This window comes from Chrysemys picta, unplaced genomic scaffold, assembly GCF_011386835.1.
Source record: "Chrysemys picta bellii isolate R12L10 unplaced genomic scaffold, ASM1138683v2 scaf9, whole genome shotgun sequence".
NCBI lineage: Eukaryota > Metazoa > Chordata > Testudines > Emydidae > Chrysemys > Chrysemys picta.
In genome coordinates, this window is record NW_027052716.1 from 259,158 (window position 1) to 274,693 (window position 15,536).

At 55.4% G+C, this 15,536-nt stretch overlaps 1 long non-coding RNA gene across 1 annotated transcript; it reads right to left on the minus strand.

Annotated features, from left to right (window-relative positions):
- Window positions 1–3,297: 3,297 nt before the first annotated feature.
- LOC135977683 (uncharacterized) lies at window positions 3,298–6,166 on the minus strand. Its single transcript, XR_010595109.1, has 3 exons — window positions 6,051–6,166; window positions 5,813–5,917; window positions 3,298–5,376 (listed from the first exon to the last, which is right to left on the minus strand). It is a non-coding gene; the product is annotated as an uncharacterized LOC135977683 (long non-coding RNA).
- Window positions 6,167–15,536: the final 9,370 nt, after the last annotated feature.

Below are 15,536 nucleotides of genomic sequence, written 5' to 3' on the forward strand. Positions count from 1 at the left end.
GGTACTCTCTGCTCGGGGCTGATAAGGCTCCTTAGCAGTTTCTCTCCAAACAAATTCCAGTTCAAGACACCTGAGAGCTCCACAGCAGGGCAGCATCCCCAGAGCGCAGCAGGGCGCGGGTTAGGGGGAGCAGTCGGTAGCAGCACCTGCCCCTCGTACGGCAGGAGCGAGAAGTGCCAGCCTCTCTGCACAGAGCAGCAGTGTTCAGCCTGGGCCAGACGTGCTGCGGTGATGGGTAAGAGCGGGCTCGGAGAGCCAGAGGGTCTGTGGGGCAGCGCTGGGCCCTTCTGCTCCGCACTAGGGCTGAGTGGGCATGTTCAGCTGGGATTGGAACCCACCAGCACTTGTGGGTGCGAATGTGGGGGTGGAACGCAACGTGGGGCGCTCCCACCTCGCCCGGGGACGACTGGGGGGAAGGGCAGAGAGTCACCTGGGCTGAGACCCCAGCTCCAGGGAGACAGTCACCCCGGCCCAGCCGGGTTAAATTGCCCAGCTGTGTGACAGCCCCCACATCCCCGAGGGGTTCCCGCCCCCCCGGTATGTCACAGCAGGGTACGGTGTACCGGCAAGAGCCGGTGCGCTGTACCAGGGTGGCCCGGCTTCCCCAGGGGGCAATTTAAAGGACCTAGGGCTCCCAGCAGGGGCCGGAGCCCCAGGCCCTTTAAATTGCCACCAGACCCCCACTGCTGGAGCTCTGGGGTAGGGCTGCGGGGCTCTGGGGGCTATTTAAAAAGTCCAGGGCTCCCGTTGCCTCTACCGCCCTGGCCCTTTAAATAGCCACTGGAGCCCCGCTGCTTCCCCAGGGCTCCCGCGGCTATTTAAAGGGCAGGGGCGGTAGAAGCAGGGGAGCCCTGGGCCCTTTAAATAGCCCCCAGAGCCCTGGGATAGCGGGGGACTTGGGGGCTATTTAAAGGGCCGGGGCTCCAGCTGCCTCTGCTGCACCCCGTCCCCGCACCAGCCCCGCACCCCCTGCTCTGCCCGCAGCCAGCCCCGTCTCCAGCCAGCCCTGCACCCCCTGTCCGCAGCCAGCCCCTGCTGCACCCCTGCCCTACCTCCAGCCCCGCCCCCCTGCCCTGCTTGCAGCCAGCCCTGCACCTCCTGCCCACAGCCAGCCTCTGCCGCACCCCCTGCCCTGTCTCCAGGCAACCCCTGCCGCACCCCCCTGCGGCCCTGCGCAAAGCCAGCCAGTCCCACACACCCGTCTCCAGCCAGCCCCGCACCCCTTGCCCTGCCTGCAGCCAGACCCTACCTCCAGTGAGCCCCTGCCCTGCCTCCAGCCAGCCCCATGTCCACTGGTGCCCTGCAGTTCCCAGGGCAGTAACCCTGCACACCTGCTTCAATGAGGGGGGCAGGGAGCAGCTGGGACCCACACATGTGCACACCACTAGGGTGACCAGACAGCAAGTGTCAAAAATCGGGACAGCGGGTGGGGGATAATAGGATCCTATAAGAAAAAGACCCCAAAATCGGGACTGTCCCTATAAAATCAGGACATCTGGTCACCCTAGCACACCCCCAGGGAATGGCGGGGACCCACACACGTGAAATGGAGCTCATTAATAACCGATCAACAGCATATATGATGCAATGTACATAATATATAATTTTATTATTTATATAGTTATGAAAAGTAAATAATACATGGAAGAAATGAAAGGCTTTTTTTTACATTATTTTTTTTGTTAGTCATCCCTGCTGGGGCCCCGCCAAAAATGTTCGAATTGGGCCCCGCCCTTCCTAAAGCCGGCCCTGCTGGAGAGAACAGGAGGATTCAGTCAGCAGGGGCTGCCGATCCGTCCCATTCACCAGGGCTGCCATCCTGCGGCTTCAGCATTAGTGGCTGGGGTGACTTGGGGAAAGGTCTCAACCTCCCCACATCCCACTTCACTGCTGCCAGAATCCCTCCTGCCCCCCCGCTACAGTCCCCTCCCTACCCAACCTGGGTGGGGCTGGAGGAGAGGGGTCTGAGAACTTGAGCTGTGGATTGGAGGTGGAACAGCTGTCAGGGGCACTGAGGGGGAGGTGGCAGGAGCTCCCCGTACAAGGAGGGGGGTTGCCACTGGAGGTCACTAGGAAGGACAAAAAGACTCCATCCTGGGGGTCAGGAGGGGTAATCCATCCCTCAGAGGTGGGCAGGGGCTGGGTGGAAATGCTGCTGGTTCCAGGGGCCGTTAATCCCCCCTGATTCCTCAGAGGTGTCTGAGTCTCAGACAGGTTCTCGTTCCCTTGCAGCAGGAGGACGTCACGGCCAATGTGATGCGCCAGCTCCGTATCATGCGGCACTTGCGCCAGGTGCCCGAGGTGCTGCAGGGCCTGTGCCTCTGAGGCCACCAGCAACTCCCACTCCCTGCTGCGGGTACTGCTCTGGCTCTCTGTAAATGGGGAGCTAGTGGAAGGAGAAATGGAGCCCCCTGGCACTCACAGAAAGCGGATTACAGAATGAGCCCGAAGTGAGAGGCACCATATCCGCCCCCCTAAATAGCCAGACTTCAGTGGTGATACACCCCAGCTGGGGTAGCAACAGGATTGAGAACGAGGTAGGAAGTTCAGAGCAGCAAGGAAAGCCTGGAGGGGAACTTGAGAAGAGAGGTTGGAAAAGTGCAGCAAAGAGAAAGGTGCAGACCTAGCTGTTGGGTCCAGGGCCCTGAGCTGCTATCAATGTCAGGGTGGGACTGGGTTCCCCTACCGGCCCCAGAGGAGGCGGCGTACACGCACCTGGAGAGGGTTCCCAAGCCCAGCAAGGGGGCTACAGGCTGAGCAAGTGCCCCAGCGATGGCAGAAGAACTTCTGTCTGTGGAAAGATCCCTTTGGACTTTTAGTGTGAGGCAAGCTGGGCCCCAGAAGGGTGGACTAAAGGTGGTGACCTGGCCGGAGTTACCAGGGAGAAACTGCCGTGGTGCTGGAGCGACCATGGATGGGGGACGCTAGCCCAGCAAGAGGGCTGTGACGCTGCTCCCAATGCTACACTCAGTTTCTCAGAAATGAGTAGACTTTATGGGCAGAAGAGACAGTTAGAGCATCTAATCTAACCCCCTGCATATCACAGGCCTTTCTGCACCATATGGGGCAGGCAGAGCTCTGCCTGGGCGCAGGGGGAATGGGATGGGGGTAGATCAAGGAAAGCGGGGAGGGGAATGGGTGAGAGGGAAAGAGCTCCTGTCCCAGATGAAGGAATTTGGGGGCAGAGGAAAGGACCCTGCTCCACAGAGAGGGGAGAGAGTTTCTGTGAGTGCCAGGGGGCTCCATTTCCCCTTCCACTAGCTCCCCATTTACAGAGAGCCAGAGCAGTACCTGCAGCAGAGAGCGGGAGTTGCCGGTGGCCTCAGAGGCACAGGCCCTGCAGCGCCTCGGTCACCTGGCGCAAGTGCCGCATGATACGGAGCTGGCGCATCACATTGGCCGTGACGTCCTCCTGCTGCAAGGGAACGAGAACCTGTCTGAGACTCAGACGCCTCCGAGGAATCAGGGGGGATTAACGGCCCCTGGAACCAGCAGCATTTCCACCCAGCCCCTGCCCACCTCTGAGGGATGGATTCCCCCTCCTGACCCCCAGGATGGAGTCTTGTTGTCCTTCCTAGGGACCTCCAGTGGCAACCCCCCTCCTTGTACAGGGAGCTCCTGCCACTTCCCCCTCAGTGCCCCTGACAGCTGTTCCACCTCCAATCCACAGCTCAAGTTCTCAGACCCCTCTCCTCCAGCCCCACCCAGGTTGGGTAGGGAGGGGACTGGAGCGGGGGGGCAAGAGGGATTCTGGCAGCAGTGAAGTGGGATGTGGGGAGGTTGAGACCTTTCCCCAAGTCACCCCAGCCACTAATGCTGAAGCCGCAGGATGGCAGCCCTGGTGAATGGGACGGATCGGCAGCCCCTGCTGACTAGGGTTACCATACGTCACGTTTTTCCCGGACATGTCCTGCTTTTCGGCAATCAAACCCCCGTCTGGGGGGAATTGCCAAAAAGCCAAACATGTCCGGGAAAATGCCGGCCAGGCACTTCCCCTCCCGCAGCTGCTCTGCTCCGCTCCTTCCCTCTCAGACTTTAAGAGCCGAGCTGCCCGAGCCAGCGCTACCGGCTTCCGGCAGCCCCCCCGCCTCCGGACCCCGAGCAACGGGCCAGGCACTTCCCTTCCCGGGCTCCAGCTGAGCTGCTCCGCTCCTCCCCTCTCAGACTTTAAGGCTCTAGCTGCGCTGGGGAAGCGCCGGCCGGGGGCGCAGGGTCTGGGGGCTGCCCGGCAAACCGTGAAGCCGGTAGCGCTGGGGCAGCCCTTTCCCCATGGCTGGGAGTGGGAGGGAGCGGAGTTAGGGCGGGGAAGGAGCGGAGTTGGGGCGGGGCTAGGGGTGAGGAAATGGGCGGGGCCAGGGCCCGTGGAGGGTCCTCTTTTTTTATTTATTAGACATGGCAACCCTACTGCTGACTGAATCCTCCTGTTCTCTCCAGAACAGGTCCAGCCTTGCCAGCAGCAGGACAAGCGTCCCCTGCCCATGTGCCTCAGCCCTGCCTGGTCAGACGCCATCACCCATCAGTCCTTGGCCTCCCAGGCTGCCAGTGATGGGAGCAACTCTGGGTGGTGGCTCGGGTGACACAGACACCAGACCACTAGGAATTGGGTGCGGCCCTGTGGGACAGGAGAGTCTCGCAGGGGGCACTTGGGGGACTCTCCTGCCCTTCCCAAGAGCGATAGCACCCTGTCCTAAGAACGTAAGTCTGGGATGAGGCAAAGCTTGTCATTAATTAGCCTGGCTAAAGAGCTGGGTGGAGCTGCTCCGCGGACAAGCTGGCTCGCTCCTGCTCATGGAGGTGAATTCATCTCCCTTCCCAGGAGCACCTGCTCTCCCTTTCATTCGACACCAGGCTCCTTGTGCCAGGCCAGCGAATGGCCACAGGATGGGAATGAGGCCTGGGCCCCGCCCCAATCTCCTGAGTCTAATGCAGCTGCTCACCTTGTCCCCCATCAGCTGCTGGGTTTCCCCCAGGAGGGAGTAGGTGACAGGGAGAGAGACACACACACACACACACATTTGTCCTTCTGGTTGCAGGGCTTGTGTCCTTCCAATCCCATTGGTGGCTGCACAGTGGGCAGAGTCCTCGCTGCGTGCCCGGCCCAACAGAATTGCAGGGCATGGTGTGGAACACAGAAAGAGATAGAGAGACTCATCCTCCAGCCGGCGTCAGTCTGAGAGAAATTGGCTGGGGTCCCAGTCTCAGTCTTCTAGCGGGTGCCATTTCCCAGCTGGGTTCCTTACCCCTCTGGTGCAGCAGCAGCTGGTAGAGCCGGTAAACCCCCTCCCTGGCCTGCCAGCTGATGTCCTTGGCTGGGTCACTGACGGAAAGAGCCAGCTGTGCCATGTGGTGACCCATCCTGGGGAATTCCGCTGAGTTCTAATGGACGGGAGAGGGAGAGGGGACTCCATCAGCATTTTCATGTCAGCTCCCAGTCCCCCCCCGGGCCAGGACTCTCCTTCCCCTCAGCCCCTCTGCAGGAGATGCTAGAGCCAGACCCTTAATTTCCTCTGCCCCCAAGGAAGCCTGGAGCACAGGGCTGTGGGCAGGGCCCTCCATGAGAACTTGCTTCCCCAGCTGCTCCAGGATGACAGGGAGCCATGAACCTGGAGCACAGTCCCCTTAAAAGCCCAGAGTCACCACTTAACTAGGACAAGAAGAACTTGACTCAAGCCAGGCTCACTCTCTGCTCTGACTCTGCCTCCCCAAGAGGAACACTCCTAACCCACAGCCCCTGCAGCAGCAGATCCTACAGCCCGTCGGAGCCAGCCCACCTACCCCTGGAGTCAGGAAGCTGGGGTCAGAGGTCACTTACGTCAAACTCAGGGAGGGTGATGGTGGATCTGAGCAGGGCCGTGCTGCTCTTAACGGCCCTGGCTCTCTCTCGCGGCACCCTGGACACGATCCAGTAGTTAATGTGCTGTGGGGAAAGGAGGCATTGCACTGACTGCCCTGACCAAGGACGCCCACTGGGGGCCCGGCTAGGAGGACTGACTGGAAAATGGATCTAAGAGTGAAGGTAAAATTGCCCCCACCCCTCTCATCGGGCTCACCTCCAAGATGTACTGGAGCCTGTCGGTGTCTGGGGACTCTGCCAGCAGGTTCCCCAGCATGGCATCCAGGAGGTCTGGCAAGACCCTAGGCAGATCCTGAAAGCAAGGGAGAGCCATGGGTCAGAGTTAGGGAAACTGGGGCTACATCTGCCACAGGATGGGAAGTGGGGTCTCTGGGAAGCACTGGTGAGACCCCAAACACATATCCTGGCCTCTCTCATTCACATCCCACTGCAGGCAATTAGCAAGGATTCATGGCAGGATGACAGCTGGCTCTTCAATCCATGACTTTAGCATGATCTACCTGCACTTGGGTGGTGTCCTTCTCCATGCCCAGGGTGAAGACGGCGTGCAGGGCAGCTCGGAGGAGGTGGGTCTCCAGCTCTGGCTCCAGGGCAGGCGTCATGGTGCTGGCAAGAGAGAGGAGCCGATATTAGACTGTGCAGTGCGGGGATGGGACTGGCACCAACACGCAGGTGAAACTGCAGCAAAATAGGCACAGGCTGGCAAGAATGGAAACAGAGGCACCGAGCCAGGGAATGACAAGGCCAAGGTTTCTCAGAAAGACAGTGGCAGGGCAGGAATAGCACCTGTTCCCTGGACCCTGCTGCCCCTCCTGTATCTGATCCTGGGAGTGAGCCTCTCCCCAAAGCCGTTGCAATGTTACTGGAGTGAAAAGAACAGCCCAGCCAGGAGAGAGTGACCTTTCCCCGCACCTCTGCCAGAGGAGCCACCCTTGGGCGGTGACCTGGGAGTGGGAGGGGCAGTGACTCCCAGCCCTGGGCCTGAGCAGCACTGGGGTTAGGGGAACCGGGTCGGAGGGTCTCGGTACCTGAGGTTGCCCACAGCAATCAGGGAGTTAGCGAGGACGGCGCCGGGTGGAGAGTTATCAGGCAGCTCCTCAATGAGCTCCTGTGAGACCCAAAGGAGACAAAGGAGCGTGTGAGATTCGGGCCTCACTGACACTTCCCAGTGAGGAGATTACACAGCCAGGGCCCCACACAGCCAGCAGGATCCCCCCCACCTGCCTCCCGCTCCTCCGATTCCTGCCCAATAGTGACCACTCTCCGAATTTCTCCCGTCTCTTCGCCCCGACCATTTCTGGTTTCTGCAGACTAGATGTTTTAGCAAAGTTTAGAATTCCTTGGTGCTCAACACCGTGAAACTCCCCTTTCTCCTTCACAAAGGGTTTTAACGCCCCTTATCTCACCCAGGCTCTCGACTGCCCAAAGTTGGAGAATTGTCCCTGTTCCCACTGCAGAGCACCCCCCACGACACACACACAGAGTCCTCCTGGTGGTGGGAGGGGAACAGAGGAAAGGACAGAAGACGTAAGAGATGAAGAGAAAGGAGGGAGGGATGGAGGAAAAGGTAAAACAAAAAGGACAAACCCTAATGTCCCCAGTGATTCTAAGGGACAAAATCCCAGGTGGGGAATAAAATTCGACCACCTTAAGCTAGTGTTTTCCAGGCCTAGAATTCAGCTGGTGCCAGATGCATCAGACTGAACAGGTTCCAAACCTCTCGGAGGCTCTTACCTTCTAAACAGGGACGTCTGTTTTCTAGTAAAATCAGGAAAAAGAAAAGAGAAAACTCAAAAGAGGTTCCTCCTGGCGCTCATGTACGTGAACCTAAATACTCTCTCAGTCCTCAAAGAGAGACCTCGAGAAGGAGACTTGCTGAAGCAAAGCTACAGGGGTCTCTGAGGTTTCCCTGGCCCTGCGCCCCTGTCCTGCCTGGCTGATGTCAGCATCTCTCTGTGAGGTCACCACCTCCCCAGCACCTTTGACCAATAGGCGGAGGTCCTGCAAAAGGCCTTTGTGATGTCACTGCCACACCCACTCCTCCCCTGCAGTGCTAATGTCCTGCCACAGGGCAGACACTTTGGAGGTTTGAGCTACACAAAGAAGAGACACTTAGATCTCAAAAATTAGATGAGATGTTTCAGTCTGAGCTAAGTAGTTGCTGCTCTTAACAATTGCAACATAATAAAATACAAATAAAATAGACTATTTCAGCCATTCTATTATGTCATAATCTGATCTGAGTAAACATGATAGGACCTTATGCACTGCTCCTAGTGACACTCTCCAATAGATCCCCATCCTCCACCCGCCAGGAGGTAGGTAGAGGCGGATTGTTATCCCTACTTGAAAGAGGGAGAAGCTAAGGCTGAGAAAGGAGAATTGACTTGTCTTAGGTCACACAGCCAGTCCGTGGCAGAGTTAGGAATAGGACCCAAGAGCCCTGATTTTCAAACTAACCATCGGATCTTGAATTTCAGACATTGAATGACCTGAATAAAGCGCTCTCAAGTGAGTTCCAGACCAGCAAGAGTTCATAGTAATTATTCAGCAAGTATTTTAGGAGAACTGGAATGGTAGAGAAAATAATGAACTGCAGAGAAGCAGCAAAATTTGTCGAACATATGACTGGTTATGACTATTTACTTGGTCTTAAAAGAAAACAACAGGGACCTGAGTCTCCTCCCTGTCAATAACCCCCTGCTCAGCCAATCAGGGTAGAGACCGAGGGGCGGGAGGATGAGGGTTCTCACCAGAGAGTCAAAGGATGGCCCAGGTCACCGCTGGGGATCACTGTCTGAGCACTATTTCAGCCCCACATTTTTCGGTGGACCTCCCACAATGGGAGTTGTAGAGCACCCCCCACGACACACACACCCCCCTCCTGGTGGTGGGAGGGGAAGAGGGAAAGGACAAAAGAAGTAAGAGATGAAGAGAAAGGAGGGAGGGATGGAGGAAAAGGTAAAAGAAAAAGGACAAACCTTAATGTCCCCAGAGAGTCTAAGGGACAAAATCCCAGGTGGGGAATAAAATTTGGCCACCTTAAGCTAGTGTTTTCCATGCCTAAAATTCAGCTGGCGCCAGATGCAGCAGACTGAACAGGTTCCAAACCTCTCGGAGGCTCTTACCTTCTCAACAGGGACGTCAGTTTTCTAGTGAAATCAGGAAAAAGAAAGGAGAAAACTCAAAAGAGGTTCCTCCTGGTGCTCACATACATGAACCCAAATACTCTCTCAGACCTCAAAGAGAGATCTCGAGAAGGAGACTTGCTGAAGCAAAGCTACAGGGGTCTCTGAGGTTTCCCTGGCCCTGCGCCCCTGTCCTGCCTGGCTGATGTCAGCATCCCTCTGTGAGGTCACCACCTCCCCTGCACCTTTGGCCAATAGGCGGAGGTCCTGCAAAAGGCCTTTGTGATGTCACTGCCACACCCACCCCTCCCCTGCAGTGCTAATGTCCTGCCACAGGGCAGACACTTTGGAGGTTTGAGCTACTCCCTGTGGATCTTTTTTCAGAGTAACAGCCGTGTTAGTCTGTACCACACTCAGTGTTCATTCTAGGAACTAAGCCGGCTAGACAGTAAAACATCACGAGTTGCTCCCAATGCTACACTCGGTTTCTCAGAAATGAGTAGACTTTATGGCCAGAAGAGACAGTTAGAGCATCTAATCTAACCCCCTGCATATCACAGGCCTCCTGTCTACCACAATAGCTACTTTTGGGGCAAACACATTCCGGAAAGGCATCTAGTCTTTATTAATGACATCAAGAGATGGAGAATCCACCACTTTCCTTGGTAGCTTCTTCCTGTGTTCAATCATCCTTGGTGTTGAATATTTGTGACTTATTTGTCATAGGAATTTGTCTCTTTTCACCTTCCAGCCATTGGGTCTTGTTCTGCCTTTCTCTGCTCGATTAAAGAGCCCTTTAATACCCAATATTTTCTCTCCATTAAGGCATTTCAACACTTCAGTGAAGTCCCCTTTCAATCTTCTTTTGATAAGCTAAACAGGTTGAGCTCTTTCAATAGCTCACTAGAAGGCATTTTTCTCCAGCCCTCAGAACATTTGGTGGCTCTTTGCTGCCCCAGCTCCAATTTCTAGGACCATCTTTTTCAAAGGAGGACACCAAGACTGGAGGCAGTATTCCAATAGCAGTCTCACTGCTGCTGTGTCACCTCCCTATCCTACTCACGGCTCTGCTCCTACGTCTAATGATGGCTTTAGCCCTGTTCACCACAGCATCACACTGGGAGCTCATGTTGAGTGGCTTCTCCACTCTGGCCCCTAAATCCTTTTCAGACTCACGGCTTTCCTGGATCCACGTCCCCATTCTGGAGGTGTGGCCGGGGTGCCTTGTGGCTACGTATAGGACCTTGCATTGGGCTCTGCTCAAACTTGTTTTCTTTGAATGGGTCCAGCTGGCCGAATGAGCCAGATCGCTCTGTATCACTGCCCTCTCCCCATCAGGAATTACCACTCTGCCTGTATTTTGTCACCCCCCAATCTTATCCGCAGTGATTTTATGGTTTTCTCCCAAGTCATTGATAACAATTATTTTAAAAAATTAGTCCTTGAGAGCTTCTTCAGACCCTTAGTACCCAGGACCTGCTCCCCACATCACAGTGAGAAATGCTGTCCAGCCCTGCTGGTACATAGGGGATAAACACAGAACAAACGTACCTTTAGGAGCTGTGCTGTCCATAGGCTCTGAACAACATGTGGGGGTCATCAGATTACAAACGCACGACAGACCTGTAGTGTAGACAGGTCCCAACTGTGTCTCGCTTTCCCACCCTGTAAAATGGGGAGAAGAAACAAAACCTTGATTAGCTCCATTTGATAGCTGGGGAAACCGAGGCACCCAGCGGTGCAGAGACTCGCTCATGGTCCCAAAGCCAGGAATAGAAAACAGCAGATCTGATAGCCAGGCCTGGGACCTAACCCTGGTTTTCCTGGCCTTGCTGCTCTAAATTTAGTCACAGCCTCCATGTCTTTTCCCCCGTGTCCCTTAACCCCACGTCACTGCAGAAGAGAGATTTTCTGGTAGCCAGCTGGCTCTCCTGCATGTGGATGTCGTTCCAAAAGACATGCTCTGGCTCAGTCCCATGCTATGGTTGGCTGAAGGAACCACTTGGTCACATTCTAGGCCCTGAGTTATACAGGAGGGGTGACTAGATGCACATAATGGTCCTTTCTGACCTGAACCTCTATCAATCGCTACATTTTCTGCTGCTAGGAAGAGAACTCTGGACCTATTTTCTCTCATTCACTTTCAGTCGGAATAATTTCAATCCAGGCCAAAGGATTTCCTCTTCCATTGTGTCTTCAGCACCTTTGCGAGCAACCAGTTACTGTTACCCACAGGTTACCAGTTTCAACCTGTCCCTGGGTGAGATGGCCAGGAAAGGGGTTGGAGCTCAACTGCACCTGGCCCAGGTGATGCAGCTCCCTAGGGTGAAGGGAATAAGTGTGGGGGTCACGTGACAAGACGCAGCCTGTGACTAGGACCCCGGCCTGCTGAGAGATAGAAGGGCAGCCTGTGCTCCGCCAGGAGAGAGACCCCAAAGGAAGCAGGCATGGGAGGGGCTTGGAGAGTCCTTTAAAGGTCAGGGACAAGCTGGGAAGGGGCCAGGCTGAGCACTAAGGACCAGGCCCTAGGAGGGAAAGACAGGGCATTTTAGGAGATGGGGCAGATAGTCCAGTTGGTTTCGGCTCCCAGGACCAGACACCCAGAGGTGAAGGTGATTGTCGGGGCTTCTGTCCTTCTTCCCCAGTGTAGATTTGATAGTGGAGAAGACTGATGCCGTAAGGGGGAAGTGAGTTACCCCAAGGTCACCCAGTGAGTTTATATCACGAATGCATACTCGGAAGGATCCAATAGAAACATGGATTTTCCAGTCTCTTCTTTCTAGGAGTCCCCAGGGCTAAGGTAAAACCCCTGCGGCCCCTCCCCATTCTGCTCACCTCCAAGATGTGCTGGAGTTTGTCTGTGCTGGGGGGTGCTGTCAGCAGGATCGAGAGCTCGTCATCCATGTTCTCTGGGCAGGCCTTGCTCAGAGCCTGCCAGCGGAGGGAGAGCAGGGGTCAGGAGCCTGCATTAGCACCGGTGTGCCATTGACCAGGAGCTGGCTGAGGTAAGCGCCGCCTGGCCGGAGCTCGCACCCAGAAACCCTGCCCCAGGTCGGAACCCCCTCCCACACCCAAATTCCCTCCCAAACCTCACACCTGGCACCCCAACCCCCTACCCCAGGTCAGAACCCCCTCCTGTACCTTAATCCCTCCCAGACCCCACACCCCCACCCGCACCCCAATCCCCTACCCCAGCCCTGAGCCCCCTCCCGCACCCAAGCTCCCCCCAGAGTCCGCACCCCAACCCTCTGCCCCAGCCCGGATCCCCCTCTGGCACCCCAAACCCCTAATCTCCAGCCCAATCCCAGAGCCCGCATCCCCACCGGAGCCCTCACCCCTCCCTGCACTCCAACCCCCAGCCCCAGCCCAGTGAAAGTGAGTGAGGGTGTGAGAGCAAGCGACTGAGGGAGGTGGGCTGGGCTGGAGTGAGTGGGGGTGGGGCCTTGGGGAAGGGCATGAAAGGGGTTGGGTCAAGGGCGTTTGGTTTTGTGCAAGTAGAAAGTTGACAACCCTACTTAAGGACCTTTGAAAAGCAGCCTCCTTAGCACCGCTCCTGATACCAGGGGCCAAGGCGCCCCCGGACATGAGAACCACAATAGGCCAGAGCAAAACGCTGCGTTAGAAATCGGAGCTCAGGCTGCCAAGCGAACGATAGCTGACAGACAGGAGATGCGGGAATTAAGGTTGTGCCTTCAGCCAGCAACTGGTGTTCATCCGTTTGCACCACACACACACCTGTAGGCAGGGCCACTATTTCCTTGTCTGTCTGCCTGCCTGTTTAGCATCTCTCGGTCCTTACTGTGCCCATCACCGTGGTGTCTGAGTGGCAAACCAAGGGTTTGACGTGTGCATATGAAACTGCCTGACTGGAAGGACGTGGTTTGGTGTGGATCAGTGACTGCTGGGGCGATTGGTGGCAGAAGGCTCTGAGGGCCTGGCTCATTCCGACCTGGGTCATTCCAATGGCTTCTACAGCTGAGAGCAGCCCAGTCTCCTGCCTGGGTCCGACGCAAACCAGGAAGTACAGGACCACGGTTAATAAGAGCAGCTCAAAAGATCATTTTCGCTGAGCCCAGCCCTGCACAGATTTCCAGCTTAGGTTTGCATTTTCAGCAAAAGTTCTTCTTGATTATTTTCTCCCAACCCCTTTGTGCCTCCATAATAGCCAGCCACCCCGTCAGTCGAATCCTGGGGCGCTCCAGGGACAGCGTGTGTGCGTGTATGTGTACGTCTATATATGTGTATGTGTACATGTGTGTATGTATGTGTGTACGTGTATGTGCACGAGTGTGTGCACGTGAGTGTGCGTGTGTACATGTACCCCAGTCAGATGTATACATCTGGATTTCCTTTGAAAGAATTTTCAAATTGAGCTGATCAAGTGCAATGGCAAAGCACCCAATTCCTCTGCCCCCCAACTGCCTTCGCTGCTTTAACGTACAACCTGCTCTGCTGGCACCTCTGACTCCTGAAAGCCCTAACGCTCCCGGGGAGCAGGCCGTGCCCTGCCCTGCCCTGGCTGCCCCGGGTGTTACCTCGGAGGGAATCGTTCCAGATTCCAATGGGTGGCAGGTCCAGGGAAGAGCCTTATCTGGGGGGAGGCTGTACCAGACCCGCCCGACCCAGGCAGGCTCCCAGGTACTCTCTGCTCGGGGCTGATAAGGCTCCTTAGCAGTTTCTCTCCAAACAAATTCCAGTTCAAGACACCTGAGAGCTCCACAGCAGGGCAGCATCCCCAGAGCGCAGCAGGGCGGGGGTTAGGGGGAGCAGTCGGTAGCAGCACCTGCCCCTCGTACGGCAGGAGCGAGAAGTGCCAGCCACGTGCTGCCTCCATCCCCAGAGGCCAGGTGAGAGTGAATTCCCACGTCCCCGCACGATTGGTTCCGTCACTCTTCTACACTTATATGGATTTCCAATGTCAATGTTTCTAACATCAGCTTTGCCAGCTCTCCTTACACCTTTGTCTGCTAGAGCAAAAACCTGAAATGCAGCTACCTCCTCCTGCTGGGTGACTATAGACCTTAATGACAGAGCTCGGAACTGCTTAGTCAAGCTGACTAGCTGCAGCCCCTCGGGTTGCCTGCTCGAAGGTGTGCTGGCCAGGCCACAAGTCGTTTCTGTGCCTCTTCCCTGCTCCTTCTCAGCATTTGAACATCATTTGACTAGTGTGAACAAGAGTCTATACTGGGGAGAGCCCAGGGTGAGAGAGTCACTAGACCCTGGTTATACAGTGCTCTGTCACGGCTCTGAGGTGCAGTTAACTTCACTTGCTGCACAAGGAACCAGTCCCAGAATCTGAACCAATTGTCCATCAGCGAGTATTTGACTCCCTCTGTCCGGGATGGATGAATTGGGATTCTTGGCCCCTGCATTTGTGTTTCAAGCTTCACTCCGGCTCATCCCTTTTCAGCTGCCCCGTGCGCTCATCTCCTGCTCCTCACCCAGGAGAGCCGCCAGCTTTTTTGCCGCCCTAGGCGGCGGAAGGTCCCGCCCCCTAAATGCCACCCCCGACAGAGGCGGCGGAAAGTCTCGCCCCCGAAATACTGCCGACGACCGGGGCGGCCTGTAACGATGCTGGTTCTGGTGGGACCCAACTGAGAGTGCCAATTCAGGACAAATTGCTCAAACAGGGCAGTTACAGCCCAAGGCTGGGGGTTTTCCACCTCTAAGGCAAACCAAACCAGCCAAACAGTGAAGTCTTGGGTCTCACCCCACTGGCTAACCACAAGTCACACAAGCAATTCCCTTAGACACTCCAGTTTCCCAGTATCACCACCAGTGCCACTCGATATGGGGACAAATGGTTATGAAAACCAATACCCCAGTAAAAGGGAAAAAAAGGTTCTCTCGATCCCGAAGGACCAAGCCCCAGACCCAGGTCAATATACAAATTAGATCTTACCCACAAATCAAGCTGTTGCCAATCCTTTAGAATCTAAAGGTTTATTCATAAAAGGAAAAAGATAGAGATGAGAGTTAGAATTGGTTAAATGGAATCAATTACATACAGTAATGGCAAAGTTCTTGGTTCAGGCTTGCAGCAGCGATAGAATAAACTGCAGGTTCAAATCAAGTCTCTGGAACATCCCCAGCTGGGATGGGTCATCAGTCCTTTGTTCAGAGCTTCAGTTTGTAGCAAAGTCCCTCCAGAGGTAAGAAGCAGGATTGAAGACAAAATGGAGATGAGGCATCGGCCCTTTTATAGTCTTTTCCAGGTGTAAGAACACCTCTTTGTTCTTACTGTGGAAAATTACAGCAAAATGGAGTCTGGAGTCACATGGGCACGTTCCTGCATACTTTACTGAGTTACAAGTCGTATCTGCCTTCTCTCCATGGGTCAGTTGTATAGCTGATGGTCCTTAATGGGCCATCAAGCAGGCCAGGCAGAGCTAACACCAACTTGTCTGGGATGTTTCCCAGAAGCATAGCATAAGTTTGAAATACAGACAGTACAGAGCCAATATTCATAACTTCAACTACAAAATTGATACACACATATAGACAACATAATCATAACTAGTAAACCATAACCTTGTCTTAGACACCTCATTTGA